At 36.9% G+C, this 14146-nt stretch overlaps 1 protein-coding gene and 1 non-coding gene across 6 annotated transcripts in view; both read right to left on the bottom strand.

Annotated features, from left to right (window-relative positions):
- TBL1XR1 (transducin beta like 1 X-linked receptor 1) overlaps positions 1-14146 on the bottom strand; it is a 187980-nt gene that overhangs the window by 102584 nt on the left and 71250 nt on the right. The gene's annotated exons all lie outside the window — the stretch shown is intronic.
- LOC112619821 lies at positions 9705-9808 on the bottom strand. Its single transcript, XR_003118323.1, has one exon. It is a non-coding gene; the product is annotated as a U6 spliceosomal RNA (small nuclear RNA).

Genomic DNA, 14146 nt, shown 5'->3' with positions numbered 1-14146 from the left:
ACTGCTATTGGCATTCTGAAACGGGGTAACAATTCTAGAATAAATACTGAATATAAAAGAGAGGGGAGAAAAAAGAATTTGCAGGAATGGGTCTAGATTATGGCTTCGAAGAAATGATGCCCATTTTTAACATCACAAGCAATAATCTATAGTGGGTATTAGATTAATCAAATGTACATTATTTAAACAAACATCAGTCTAGTATTATTATTCCTGTTCCCTGTCTTCCAAATAGTAGCTGCGAAGCAATGAAACTATTGCCTAGAATAGCAACACTGAATTCCTGGGAAAGATATTTTCAGCAACAGCAAATAATGGGTAAATTTAATAAGGCTTCCATTAAGCCTGCTCCATAATTATACAGTATTTTAAAATAGTACCTTTATTTTGGTATTGAAAGTCATGCAGATTGCTGAATTATCTGCATAGTCTAAAATTTCCCTTTTAGATATGACATCAAAATAATTTTAAAACAGTCATAGAAAATACCAGTTTCCCATTCAGCAGAGTTCCTTATAGGCAGCATAAGCTCTCAGGTCTCCCAGATTGTTTGCTACACAGGCAAATCTAATGTGCTCTATAAATTCTATTAATATGCATCTTTTCTAGTGCAGTAATGAAGATGTCAACACTTCGATTCAGTCTGACTTCAAATTCCACTAGTACAGTGACTACTCTTCTAATTTGAAAGAATTCAACCACTCTTACTTAGAGCTTTAATAAACTCTACTTCTATGCCATTGCTTGGGAGAAATATAAAGTAAAACTGGCTATTTCTTTCCAAGGGCAAAGAAGCAGTATTAAAGAGTAGAATGGGTTCAATGGGAAGGAAAAAAAGAAAAAATGTCAACCAATAACCACTGAATATTCTGACCCCCTCAATTTGCTATTTTTATACTATGCAAGGTAGTAAGAAATCAGAAACCGGGAGTCTATGGCAGGTAGTAAGAAATTAGAAACCAGGAATATAGGGCCAATGGCCTTTTATAAATGTTTTATAGGTAGTGTATGAATTGTGACTTTCTTTCTTCACTTCACTTACTTTATCCACTCTTCTCAGCCAGAAACTCAGGATACATTCGTGGAAAGCTCAAGCAATGACTACCTACATTCTAAGAAACTAGTTCTATTCCACACCAATATAGAAGGTCCAGATCCCAGAGTCTGTTATTTCAAAATCATCCAATCTTTTCAAAGTCTCTGAAGTGTTCTTGAAGATTCATTCATTCACTCATTTAAGAGCCTATTTAAAGACAGGCACTGTGAACAAACATTAATTATACGTCTTTCAAGCCCTCATCGCTGAGGAGCTTTAACATTGAGCCTAATGACTCAAAATGACCTAATGAGGCCCTTTTCTCATCACAGCTAAAAGTGTGACCATGGTATTTTTATCCAAAGGCATGACTAGATTCCTGAAAAATTAAAATGCAGCTTCTCACACTCACCCTCTCACTGATCAAAACAAAGCCCATAACGGAAGGAAGAAGAAAGGAAATTAAAAAAAAAAAAAAAAAAAATTAGGAAGACTTTAAAGAGAATCTATTTGTGAATTCTCTTCTTTATTAGGCTTAGTTGCATGTAAAGCTGTCAAATATCATAGTTCTTCATTTATTTAGTAACTAGTTACTGAATGTATACTATTTGCCATGCTCCATTTCAGGTGCTAAGAACAACAATCAAGAAATCACCTTGAAGTTTACATTTTAGTGGAGGAATACAGACAAAATGAATACAGTATTATATATAGCAAGTGTCTTATTTTTTCGATTTCTCAAACTGAACTTTTATAAAATCAAGAGATACTTACGATTTAGCATTATAACCATTCAGGCATATTGTCTGCAAACCAGACAGCAGCTCCACATAATAACTCAAGAAAAATGGGACTTACAGAAAGTATAAGCTCATAAAAACAAAGAAACACCTGGATAATCAGGGTTTTTTTTGTTTTTGTTTTTTTTTTGTTTTTTTTTTGAGGCGGAGTTTCACTCTTGTACCCCAGGCTGGAGTGCAATGGCATGATCTCGGCTCACTGTAAACTCTGCCTCCCAGGTTCAAGCACTTCTCCTGCCTCACCATCACGAGTAGCTGGGATTACAGGCACCCGCTGCCACACCCGGCTAGTTTTTGTATTTTTAGTAGGGATGGGGTTTCACTGCGTTGGCCAGGCTGGTCTCCAACTCCTCATCTCAGATGATCCACCCGCCTCGGCCTCCCAAAGCGCTGGGATTACAGGTGTGAGCCACTGCACCTGGCTGATAATCAGGTTTCAAAAGAAAAGAAACCACAGCAGTTCCACAGGTGAAGAATATTTACACCCTACCTAATTTGATCCTGGAACCTTTTCAACAACTTGTCATAAAATATGGTCCCATCTCCTTTATTTTTCCAGTCGATGGCTGGATTCCTATATAATTAGGGCTTCTTTTGATTTTGTTTAGATAAGGAAATAGACATGAAAGCTGGGGCAAAGGGGGTTTTGAATTCTGAGGCAGAGAAACCTACATAGAATGGTTATTGTCTTTGTTTCTTAACTGCTCCATGACAGAAATTGTTGAAATTTGCTAAATAAACAATGACCATTCACTACATTGTGATACACTGCTGGTCTGGATCCCAGTCTAATTACCCAATTACCATTGGTGATCCCAGCACCAATTACCAATTTTGCAGATTATTTTAGATCATACTGTGACCATTTAATGTTCTTCCATGATCAACTGGCATACTCGTATGGTGTGGTCTCCAGAAGCTCCAGAATCAACCACATGACATGAAGAAACATTCCAAAGAGTTCTTGGCCCTGTGTATTGAATTAGTGGTCTATACTAACCTCACCCATTTTCGATACGGTCATTTTATTGTAATACAACCGTTGCCCTTGGTATTAGTTACTTCAAATTTCAGGGAGAAGAGAGTTGGGATATCCTCCTTTCGCTAACAGAAAGCCCTTGGGGACTCGCTCATCCAAAAATACTGCATACGGTGAATCTAGTTATACTCTAGCAGGTGTCTCATCAACCTTTATTTAAATAAGAGGGCCATTTTCCAACTGCATCAACTCTAAACAGCAAACGTAACTATATAGAGCCTACTTCTGGAGCACAGAATCGATAACCTTAACTTCTCTCGTTACTTTCAAACATGCACTCCTCCCTGTGATACAATAGGTATTTACTTCCAGTTGTGCCTTCTTTAACTCGGCATTCTTCTTCTAATGGCTTCCCCTTTTCCTCTTCTCCTATCTAGAGGCTGCCTACCTTTCAAGATGCAGATGACCTCCTTCCTGATAAAAGCTTTCCCTTACTACTCTGTCTTACCAGGATGTTTCTCTTCCCTAGAGAATGTTGAAAACCTACCAGTCATTTTATAGTGTTACAGAGCAAGGTCTAAGCAGGTTAAATAACTTACTCCAAATCATACAACCAGCTAATGGCAAAGGCTGGACTACAACCCAGACCTTCAAACTCTAACTCCCAAGATTCTTCTAACTTCCTCACTCTAACATTATTTCCCACACTAATCTGACTATATTCCCTTACACTTAAGATTTTCCCATGGATTCTCCACACCTAGATATTTTATCCAAAGTCAATCCATCCTTAAAATCAAAGGTCATGTGCAACCTTTTCCACTGAAACTTCCTTTTGGCAGCTTTAACTCACTGATTTTCCTCTTTTCCAAATGTACTATGTCTTACTTTTAGACTAGTCAAGTGCAATAGTGAAAAGTGGGGGAAGAGAGTAGAACAAGTTTGATCTGTTACTGATTACATAATCAATTGAGGTAACTCACTACCTTTGGACCAGCTCAAATTTACAGTATTTTAATCACTATCACACAGTGTAGCATCTCTGTACTTCGTGTTATCTCATTTACTCCCAACAACTTGAAAAGGCAGGAATTTATTGGTCATATTTTATAAATGGCCCCAAAATGTTAATCAATTTGCTTAAATTTATACAATTATTCACAACAGCTACCCAAAAGAGCTGAGATTTAATAGCTGAGTGTCACTATTCCAAAGTCTACATTCTTTAAATACTGAATATTACAATTCCTTTCTAAGAGCCAGGACTCAGGACTACTGATTCTTGGTCCAGAATTAGTTCCATTATAACCTACAGCTTGTCATAGAATTCTATCATTTTCATTCCTTTAAAATCACAGTTAAACATAATATAAATCTTGTCCTCAGGAAACAAACATAAACTGAGGAATGTTCTTTAAAACCATCAATGTCATAAAAGACAAGGCTGAGGAACTATGCCAGATTAAAGTCTCAAGAAACATGACAACTAAATTCAATGTATGCAGATAACTGTTGAAGCTAAGCAAAAGGATACAATAATTCATTTTATTATTCTTCTATTATTTTCAAATTTGCCATAATAAAAGTTTAAAAATAAAGTCCTTCATGGAGAAATTTTGCTGGATGTCAATGTTTTTTTTCCCTTCCATAGCCTACTCACAGGCTATCTCCTCTAGAGATAAGTCCCAATTTGACTTCATACACGTCTTTCTTTCAAACATTAGCCTCCCTTCCAAACAATGTGCAATTTTTTTTAGCCAGACTAAATTCATGCAGATTACAAATTACCTGCATTAACTTTCTCGTTAAATACTCAACTCCCTGAGGGAAAAGGTCTTATCTGGTAATTAGCATAAATTTTTTAGTCTAAAAGGATTATGTAGCACCTTTCATCACTGGCTCTGAGCTCCACCTCTTTTTGGCACATGGGAAATGAAACTCACAATCCCATCGAGGCTGTTCCTTGTGAGGTTTAGGGAAGGCAAGCCTGCTTCCATTAAGGCTACCTTCAGGTCTGACACACCTTTTAGATACTACAAGTGGTTTAGAATGTTCTTACCTAAAGATGTTAAAAACAAAATCCATGAAACTTCCAATAAAAAGAGCCATTAATTACTGGAAACCTAGAATTACTAGAAGTCCTAGAGAGAATGGGATTGAAAGAATCACAATGCAAGAATAACCCTCGTCCGAATCCTACAAATAAATACATTTAGGATGATCCCAGCATTCCAATTAACTGATGTGAAGGTGAAACCATGAAGTGTTGAAATCTAAAGTATTAATAAGCAACGTTTTATTCTATTAATTCAAAGTATACTTAAGGTATACTTGTACAATGTTGATTAATTCACCAAAATGCTGCTTCTGAACATTACTGTTAAATTTACTTATTACTTAAGACTGTGTTTACTAAATGGAATATATTCCGTTAGGTACTATAGAGTAGGTTAACAATTAAAATATTCCCTTCTCCTCTAATACAAGTTATATAAGACAGATAAAAACACTGTAAGGCTGTGTCAAAGCATCTAGGAATTCAGTTAAGAATGTCACACCTGACTGGGGTTGTAGAACAGGAGATGTAATAGAACTAAGAGAAGAGCATCAAGAAGTTCAGCATGTACCCCGAAAACTGCAAATAACCCAAATCCCTTAAAATTATCATGAGACCTGCCTCTAACACAGATGTCAAATTTTACTCTATACTAAGTTGACCTCCTGCGCACTAGAAGATATCTGACGTAAAATACTGCAAGTTCACCAACACTGAAGCCACACTGCTGGAAATTCAATTTTACTGGGCTAGCTTTCATAATGCTATTAAAGTCGAGTGTGAGGAAAAGCAGAATTCTTGGATCAATGGCTTCTAGCAGATAGGGCTAAATAAGGCAGTTGCAAAGAGCAACAGGTTCTTTAAACAACAGTGGATATAGCTGCAAATCAAAGCACACATAAGTGCAGAAAGGACTCGTGATTAATATTAGTCATTTCAGGCTCATCCACAAATACCAAACAATTAGCATCAACTGTATATTTATCTTCCAACTCCAAAAGTGTTTTAATAATGTGGCTTATTACAGTTGAATATGGAGGTACTTTTTAGCACAATTAATCCCTCTGTAAATTCAAGTAATAGAACTGTTAAACATTATGAAAAAAGTCATGGCCGGGCGCGGTGGCTCAAGCCTGTAATCCCAGCACTTTGGGAGGCCGAGACGGGCGGATCACGAGGTCAGGAGATCGAGACCATCCTGGTTAATACGGTGAAACCCTGTCTCTACTAAAAAGTACAAAAAACTAGCCGGGCGAGGTGGCGGGCGCCTGTAGTCCCAGCTACTTGGGAGGCTGAGGCAGGAGAATGGCGTCAACCCGGGAGGCCGAGCTTGCAGTGAGCTGAGATCCGGCCACTGCACTCCAGCCTGGGCGACAGAGCGAGACTCCGTCTCAAAAAATAAAAAAACAACAAAAAAAGAAAAAAGTCAGCCACAGAAAACCAAACATCACTAACAATATTGTACCCACATTTTGTCTTGTGTCACACATTTGTGTCTTGTGTCTTTTAATTGAGAGGAGGGGAAATAGAAGTATTTTACTAACTCCTGTAAGAATCCTGCAGAGAAACCTGTGAACAGCAGCAATCTTTAAGAGGTCCATTCAAAAACAGACAAAAAGAAAATCTTGATTAGTATATTGTAATAGTTTTTTTAAAAATGTACAGTAACTTCAAGGGAGAACTTGTATCATACTAAAACAGTATTTACCTTCTTAACAATAAAGTATATACATTAACAAAAGTTTAAAATTCAAGTCTTAAAAAGTTATATAACATCTTCATATTAATTGATTTACATCACATCACTCATTGGGCATACATAGCTACACCAACATCACTGTTAAGAAGCTTTTGTTTTGAGCCAATTATTTCCAACCAAGGAGATTCAGACTATGCTCAAATCTGTAACAGAGAAAACCCCTACAATTGGGCAAACAAGATAAATATTTTAAACATGGAAGAAGCTAAGCTCAAAAAGGTTTTCCTATTTAAAAGATTATTCCAAAATTCTCACTTCAAAGAAAAAATGTATCTAATTTTCTCACGCTTCCCATTCTGCTTTGATTAATATTTTACTTTGAAGTTTGAGAGCCTTATAGCTAAAAGATTCTCAAATTATTCTCCCTGAAAACCAGGTGACTGATATCATTCATTTGCCTCAATCAGATTATATAATCAGATTTTTCCAAACCTTAAAACATATGATTCAAACATACCCATCACAAAAGTACAAATATGCACTAGCACGTTTTCTCCTGAGTACATTCTGAACCATCTACTCTTCAAGTGGATCATTTACAAAATAAGAACATAATTCCCTGAATCAGTAAAGTTAACTTTATTTTCATGAAAGAATGACGAATTCCATTTACACTATCATGATTTACATTTTCCTACAATTCACGCAGCTTTCTTCAATTCACAATCTACAAACCACAACAATGCACAAATTTGGTGTTAGACAGATACTTTAATGTTTAGTTCTTATTTCAACAGTCATTGTTGCTACAGTCTCTCATTCTCACTCTTCACTGTGTTACTTAGAGAACAAAGAACTAAAGAAACTGAAAAGAACTAGATCAAGTGATGAGACCAATTTTCAGCGTAAGGCATAATAACGTTAGCTAATCAAAAACTGGAGTATTTCTATCATTTAATCCTTCAAGACAATAACCTCCTGTTTTCCCTCACTTTCCTTCCAATAACTTGACAGAATTCTGTGGAAGGATGGATCCCAAGCAGAAAACCTTCACAAATGTGAAAGAAACTGGAAATCCTAGCATAGTCACAAGACTAACTAGAAATCCCAGAACTCTGTAAACAACCTTTGTTTTCAACGCGGAAATCATTTCTGTACTTTTAATGACCCATCATTCAACTTCACTTGAGCTCCTCCAATCATTGGCACTACTTTACCAAGTTATTAGACAGTTCCATTAGCAGTTATTTGAAAAATCATTCTTCTCTATAATTTAAATATGTCTGACTATAACTATTTCTTACATGCTATAGGGCTAAATAAACAAATTCCTCAGCTTGAAATGAAAAATCTTTAAGCTACTAGAAGGCCTTTCTTCCATTCTCTCATTCTCATTTTTAAAATCTGTGACCTCTCAATTTCAAAAACCTATTCCAGTTTCTCCTTAAAGACTCCTAAAAGGGAACACAGTGCTTTACTCACAGCACCTTTTTCTTCAATACTTAATAAATTTATTCTCTTAATTGACAATGCAATGAGAGTAGTAAAACTCAAATCTAGAAAGTCTAGATAAAAACTCATAAAAATCTGTCACTGTAACTGAGACTGACAAATGGTGTTACGACTGCTAAATGCAAAAGAAATGAATTTAGAACCCACTTCACACCATCTAAAAAATTACCACAAACTGGGTTATAGAACTAAAAGTTAAAACTCTGAAACACTTCAAAGAAAACATACAGGTCAATCTTTACGACCTTGGATTAGGCAACAGTTTCATAGATATACCACCAGAAGTACAAGAAACAAAAGAAAAAAACAATAAACTGAGATCATAAAAATGTAAAATGTAGGCCGGGCGCGGTGGCTCAAGCCTGTAATCCCAGCACTTTGGGAGGCCGAGACGGGCGGATCACGAGGTCAGGAGATCGAGACCATCCTGGCTAACACGGTGAAACCCCGTCTCTACTAAAAAATACAAAAAACTAGCCGGGCGAGGTGGCGGGCGCCTGTAGTCCCAGCTACTCCGGAGGCTGAGGCAGGAGAATGGCGTGAACCCGGGAGGCGGAGCTTGCAGTGAGCCGAGATCCGGCCACTGCACTCCAGCCTGGGTGACAGAGCGAGACTCCGTCTCAAAAAAAAAAAAAAAAAAGTAAAATGTTTTCATTTCAAAAGACACCATCAAGAAAGTGAAGATAACCCACAAAACAGGACAAAAGTTTCGTAAATCATATCACAGATATGAATCATATCATTTGCATCCAGAATATATGAATACTACAACTCAATATAAAGTCAATTTTGAAATCTGAACAGATAACCCAAAGAGTAAAATACAAATGGCCAATAAGAATATGAAAATATCCTCAACATCACCAGCTATCAGAGAAGTGCAAAACAAAATTACAATGAGGTACTACTTCACACCCATTAGGATGGCAGTCACCAAAAGAACGGTTGTAAGGGTTGACAAGGATATGAGAAAGATGAGAAACTGAAACCCTCATTCACTGCTGGTGGAAATGCAAAATGATGCAGTCCTTTGGAAGACAGTCTGGCAGTTCCTCAATTATTAGCATTTCATTAGAAATAATGAATTGATAGGATATTTTAAAAATTTAGTATAAAACTGACAAGTGTCTTTTATTTCACAAGAATAAAAAAATACATCAGGACATGTTTCATATACATGAATATATATATATATGTATATATATGTGTGTGTATATATATATATATACACACACACACACACCAATGACTACAATAATCACTTTTTAATTCTAGAAGGCAACAGCCAGTATACTTGATGTGCCATGGAGAAGTGCTGGCAATTTTCTTTATGATTCACTGACAAGACAATTAAAATACCTCACTAATTTATTCAATTTCCAGGTTTTCAAATTTCCAAGTAAAAAAATTACCCTCCAAACTAACGAAGATTTTATACTTCAAATAGTAAACTAAGGAATGACTTTTAATCAAATTATGGAATGGGCTATTAATCATTACTAGCCAATGAAGTTGATACATACATTTCTTTTAATTTTGTTTTTAATTTTTTGAAGTACACAGTAGGTGTATATATTTATGAAGTACACAAGACATTCTGATATAGGCATGCAGTGTGTAATGAAAAATATGAAACCTTCGTAAAATTGTGTGTCATCCTTGTGCAGGGGCCATGCTAATCTTTGTATCATTCCAATTTTAACATATGTGCTGCCAAAGTGAGCATCAGTTACCGCATTTTTAAAAAGATAGTCATTAAGTAGAAATGCCTCTATCAAAATAAGACCTGTTAAAGCACAGGGTGCTGGAACCCACACCACTTTCTGACTCAACGGCTAAATATGGGATGCAGCCAAGAATCTGCATTTCCAACAAGTTATCAGGAGATGCTGATGCTGCCAAGGATCACGTTTTGAGAACTACAATACTCTCCTGAATCATCTATCACAACAATATTCTTTTTAATACCAAACACTGGTAATATTAACAATCCAATCATTTGTTAAACATCATTTGCCAAACATCAGTTATGTAAGATACATCAGAGAAGCTTTAAATCATCAGGACTTTCCCAGTGTTGTCTGCTCCAATTAGTATATCTTCTACTAATACGCCCATAAGATGCCTTTCAAGTCCTGCATCCATGAAGCCTTCTGATTCCTCCAGCTAGAAATAACTGCTTATTCCTTTGAACCTAAGTCATCACTTGTAACACCCATTAAACACTGCCAACTTTTATTACTTGTTTAGCTATTCACATTCAAGACTTTCTCACCTACTAACCTAAGTTCCATGGTAGCCTACTGATAGGCATTTTCATATCCCTCAGAATTCTTGGCACTGGCTCTCCATAAATAGTCGATAAATATGTCTGTAGTAAATAATTAAAATCAATATACCCTTGATTTCATCCCCCATTTTCAGCAAAAAAAAAAGGGGGGGGGCACAAGTCAAGCTTTTACAAAGAAATGTCCAAATCAAATCCTTTTCAAAGACTGTACATAATGTTCCATTGTAATATTTAACCACGTAAGTTTAGGCTTAAGGAATAAGAACATTAGAAAGGCAGTTTCAGCAAAACCCAGTTTCAGCAAAAACAGTGTAACTCTTCAGTTGGTGAACTAACCTATAGTTCTCTTCTCATAAAATGCACTCAACAATACAAAAGTTTGATTGTTTTAAAGGGTAATCTGCCATAGATTATAATCAGCGTAGAACCTGCTGCCCAAGTATAATTCTTTCCATAATGTATCATTTACATTAAAAAACCCTTTGTGTTATGGTATATATCTCAACAGACTGCCACCTGACCTACATACAGAAGCTCAACTTGTATATCTAGTTCCCACCAAGTCCCTTGAGTCATTTCTTTTATGGTATCTCCAACACTATATAAAACAGCACAGAATTGCAACATGTTAAAAGTGTTTAAAATTATCTGTAATTCTCAGTATCATTAAAAATTCTATGATATAACTCCTTCCACTACTATCCTTTAATCTGTCTGCCCTTTTATAGAGTGTGAAGAAAAAAAAAAACACAGGGGACCTAATGTTATTTATCTCCAAAACCTAAAAACACAGTACCCGGTATACAGCAGGTGCTCAAGAAATACTTTGAATTGCAATCATTGTTGTTACTTGCTATCTTGTGTACTATTCTTCACATAGCTCATTAGACTACTAGTATCAACACCTGGCAATTTAGGGAAGAACTGAGATCTATAGCAGCTCCAGAAACTCAAGTCCTAAGTACAAGAAAAGCATACCAAACACGCAGTTCTAGTTAATCTTTGATGGACCTGAAGGTTAGAAAAGACAACGAAGAAATCACTGCCTGAAACACTATTAAGTCACTTTAAGGAGTTTGGGAAGTTTTTTGTTTAAAGATATACCGGCAGTTCACACTTTGGATGGTAGTGTGGGACTGTAAAAATCACCAAGATTTGAAACTGAACAAGGTGATCTTAATCAGTGTGAATTGTTCCATTACTTTAAAAAATTTCATCAGGATATTAAAAATGTTTACTATCAGTTATCAATGTATAATCAAAATATTGTAAAACGGGCCGGGCGTGGTGGCTCACACCTGTAATCACAGCACTTTGGGAGTCTGAAGCAGGCCGAAGACTTGAGGTCAGGAGTTCGAGACCAGCCTGGCCAACATGGTGAACCCCCATCTCTACTAAAATACAAAAATTAGCTGGGTGTGGTGGTGCACACCTGTGGTCCTGGCAGCTCAGGAGGCTGAGGCAGGAGAATCACCTAAACCCAGGAGGTGGAGGTTGCAGTAAGCCAAGATCACACCACTGCACTTCAACCTGGGTGACAGAACAAGACTCCATCTCAGGAAAAAAAAGGGGGAAAAAAAATCATTCTTTTAGTACACTGTAATCTAAAACACTAGAACCGACGTGAATTGTTTTATTTCTTGGTAAATAGCTTATCAAGAACTTTGAATAGCAACTTTTCTTCTCATATAACTTATGACACAGAGAGCAAGCATCTTTTCCTCTTTTTTGGAGACAGGGTCTTGCTCTGTCATCCAGGCTGGAGTGCAGTGGCACAAACACAACTCCCTGCAGCCTGAATCTCCCAAGCTCAAGCAATCCTCTCACTTCAGTCCCCCAAGTAGCTAGGACAACACACGCATCCCACCACGCCCGGTTAATGTTTGTATTTTTAGTAGAGATGGGGTTGTGCCATGCTGCCCAGGCTGGTTGAGAACTCCTGAGCTCAAGCAATCTGCCCACCTCGTCCTCCCAAAGTGCTGGGATTACAGGCGTGAGCCACTGCACCCAGCCTGAGCCACTGCACTTGGCCACTTATGACACAGAGCAAACATCTTTTCTATTTCTTGGGGAAATTTCTTGGGGGCATTTTCACAATTCTCTAAAGCTTCTAACATTTTATCCTTGCATTTTCAATGTCTTGAAATATCTCTGAGAGTTTTTGGCCAGTGACACTTCCTATGAGGCCATCGTCTTTGTCATCACAACCACTTGGACATAATGTACATTTATGTCCACAAATTCGCCTTCACTAAGCTTCTCCAGCTGCATATGAAGACTCGCAACATTCTCCCCATCAGCTATTTCTTCTATAACTCCATTTATACACGATTCAAATTTCATGTTCAGCAGTCATTTTTAGAGATGGTTTTTGCACTTTAATGACATTAAACTGTAATCTAACAAGGGCTATGGGATGCTCAAAAGACAGTAGGCCCACAGGAGAAAACAAGTAATTGAGAAAAAATGTAAATGGTCACAAAAAATAATATTACAATTTTTTTAAAAATCCTTTATGGTAAGAACTATCATATGCAAAATCAAGAGGCAGGACTAGATGAAGAAAACAACTACAACTCATATCGAAGACAATCAGCTTCCTTTACATGTAACAAGATCCATAAGAAAATGATTTCCCACTCAAGAATACAAAATTTAAACAGCATATAGAAAATAAAAATTTTAAGGCTTAAAACATTAAAAAGTGCTCAACCTCCCTGCAAGAGAAATGCAAATTAAGATTTCACTGAGAACTTCTGATACAATTTGGATGAATCTCAGCAAAATAAATCTCTTATAATGCTGAGAAAAACAAGCCACAAACAAGAGCACATACTGTATGATTATATGAAATACAAGAATAATGAATAGATACTTTAAGTCAGGATAATGGTTACCTTTCCAGAGGCTGGGGATAGAGTAATGACTGGTATAGTGGTTACACAGGTGTGTCCAATTTGTGAACTTCACCATCTGTATTCTGTACCTTTTAATGTATTCTGCATATCATAATGAAAAGCATATCTTTAAAAAAAATACAAGATATCATTCTTTATCTACCAGTTTCGCAAAGATAAAAAGCTTTATAACACTCTGTAGTGTTATAATACACACTGGTGGTAGGAGTATCAATAACCACAACCTCCATGGAGACAACCTGGCAGTGAAATTTAAAAATGCAGTGCAGTGGCTCACGCCTGTAATCCCAGCACTTTGGGAGGCCGAAGCGGGCAGATCACCTGAGGACGGAAGTTCAACACCAGCCTGGCCAATATGCCGAACCCCCGTCTCTACTCAAAATACAAAAATCAGCTGGGCGTAGTGGTGCGCGCCTGTAGTCCAAGCTACTCGGGAGGCCAAGGCTGGAGAATCGCTTGAACCCAGGAGTCGGAGGTTGCAGTGAGCCGAGATTACGCCACTGTGCTCCAGCCTGGGCAACAGAACGAGACTCCATCTCAAAAAAAAAAAAAGAAAAAGAATAAATAAATAAAATAAAAATGCACATATCCTTTGACCCTGAAATTCTACTGTGGGGAACTTATTCATCAAAATGTTTGCACACGTGCAAAATAACTTATATACAATGCTATTCATTGCTGCATTAGAAAAAGAAACAACACATTCTCCATCAACAGGGGCCTGGTGACATTACAATAAAATAGTATTCCGTTAAAAAAAAAAAAAAAAACAATGAAGAAACTCTTCAGACACCGATTTGAGAATGATCACCAGGAAGGACAGTCAGGCAATAAAAGCAGTGCATATAATGCTCTA

This window comes from Theropithecus gelada, chromosome 2 (genome assembly GCF_003255815.1).
Source record: "Theropithecus gelada isolate Dixy chromosome 2, Tgel_1.0, whole genome shotgun sequence".
Classification (NCBI taxonomy): domain Eukaryota; kingdom Metazoa; phylum Chordata; class Mammalia; order Primates; family Cercopithecidae; genus Theropithecus; species Theropithecus gelada.
This window is presented reverse-complemented; position numbering and strand designations above follow the sequence as displayed.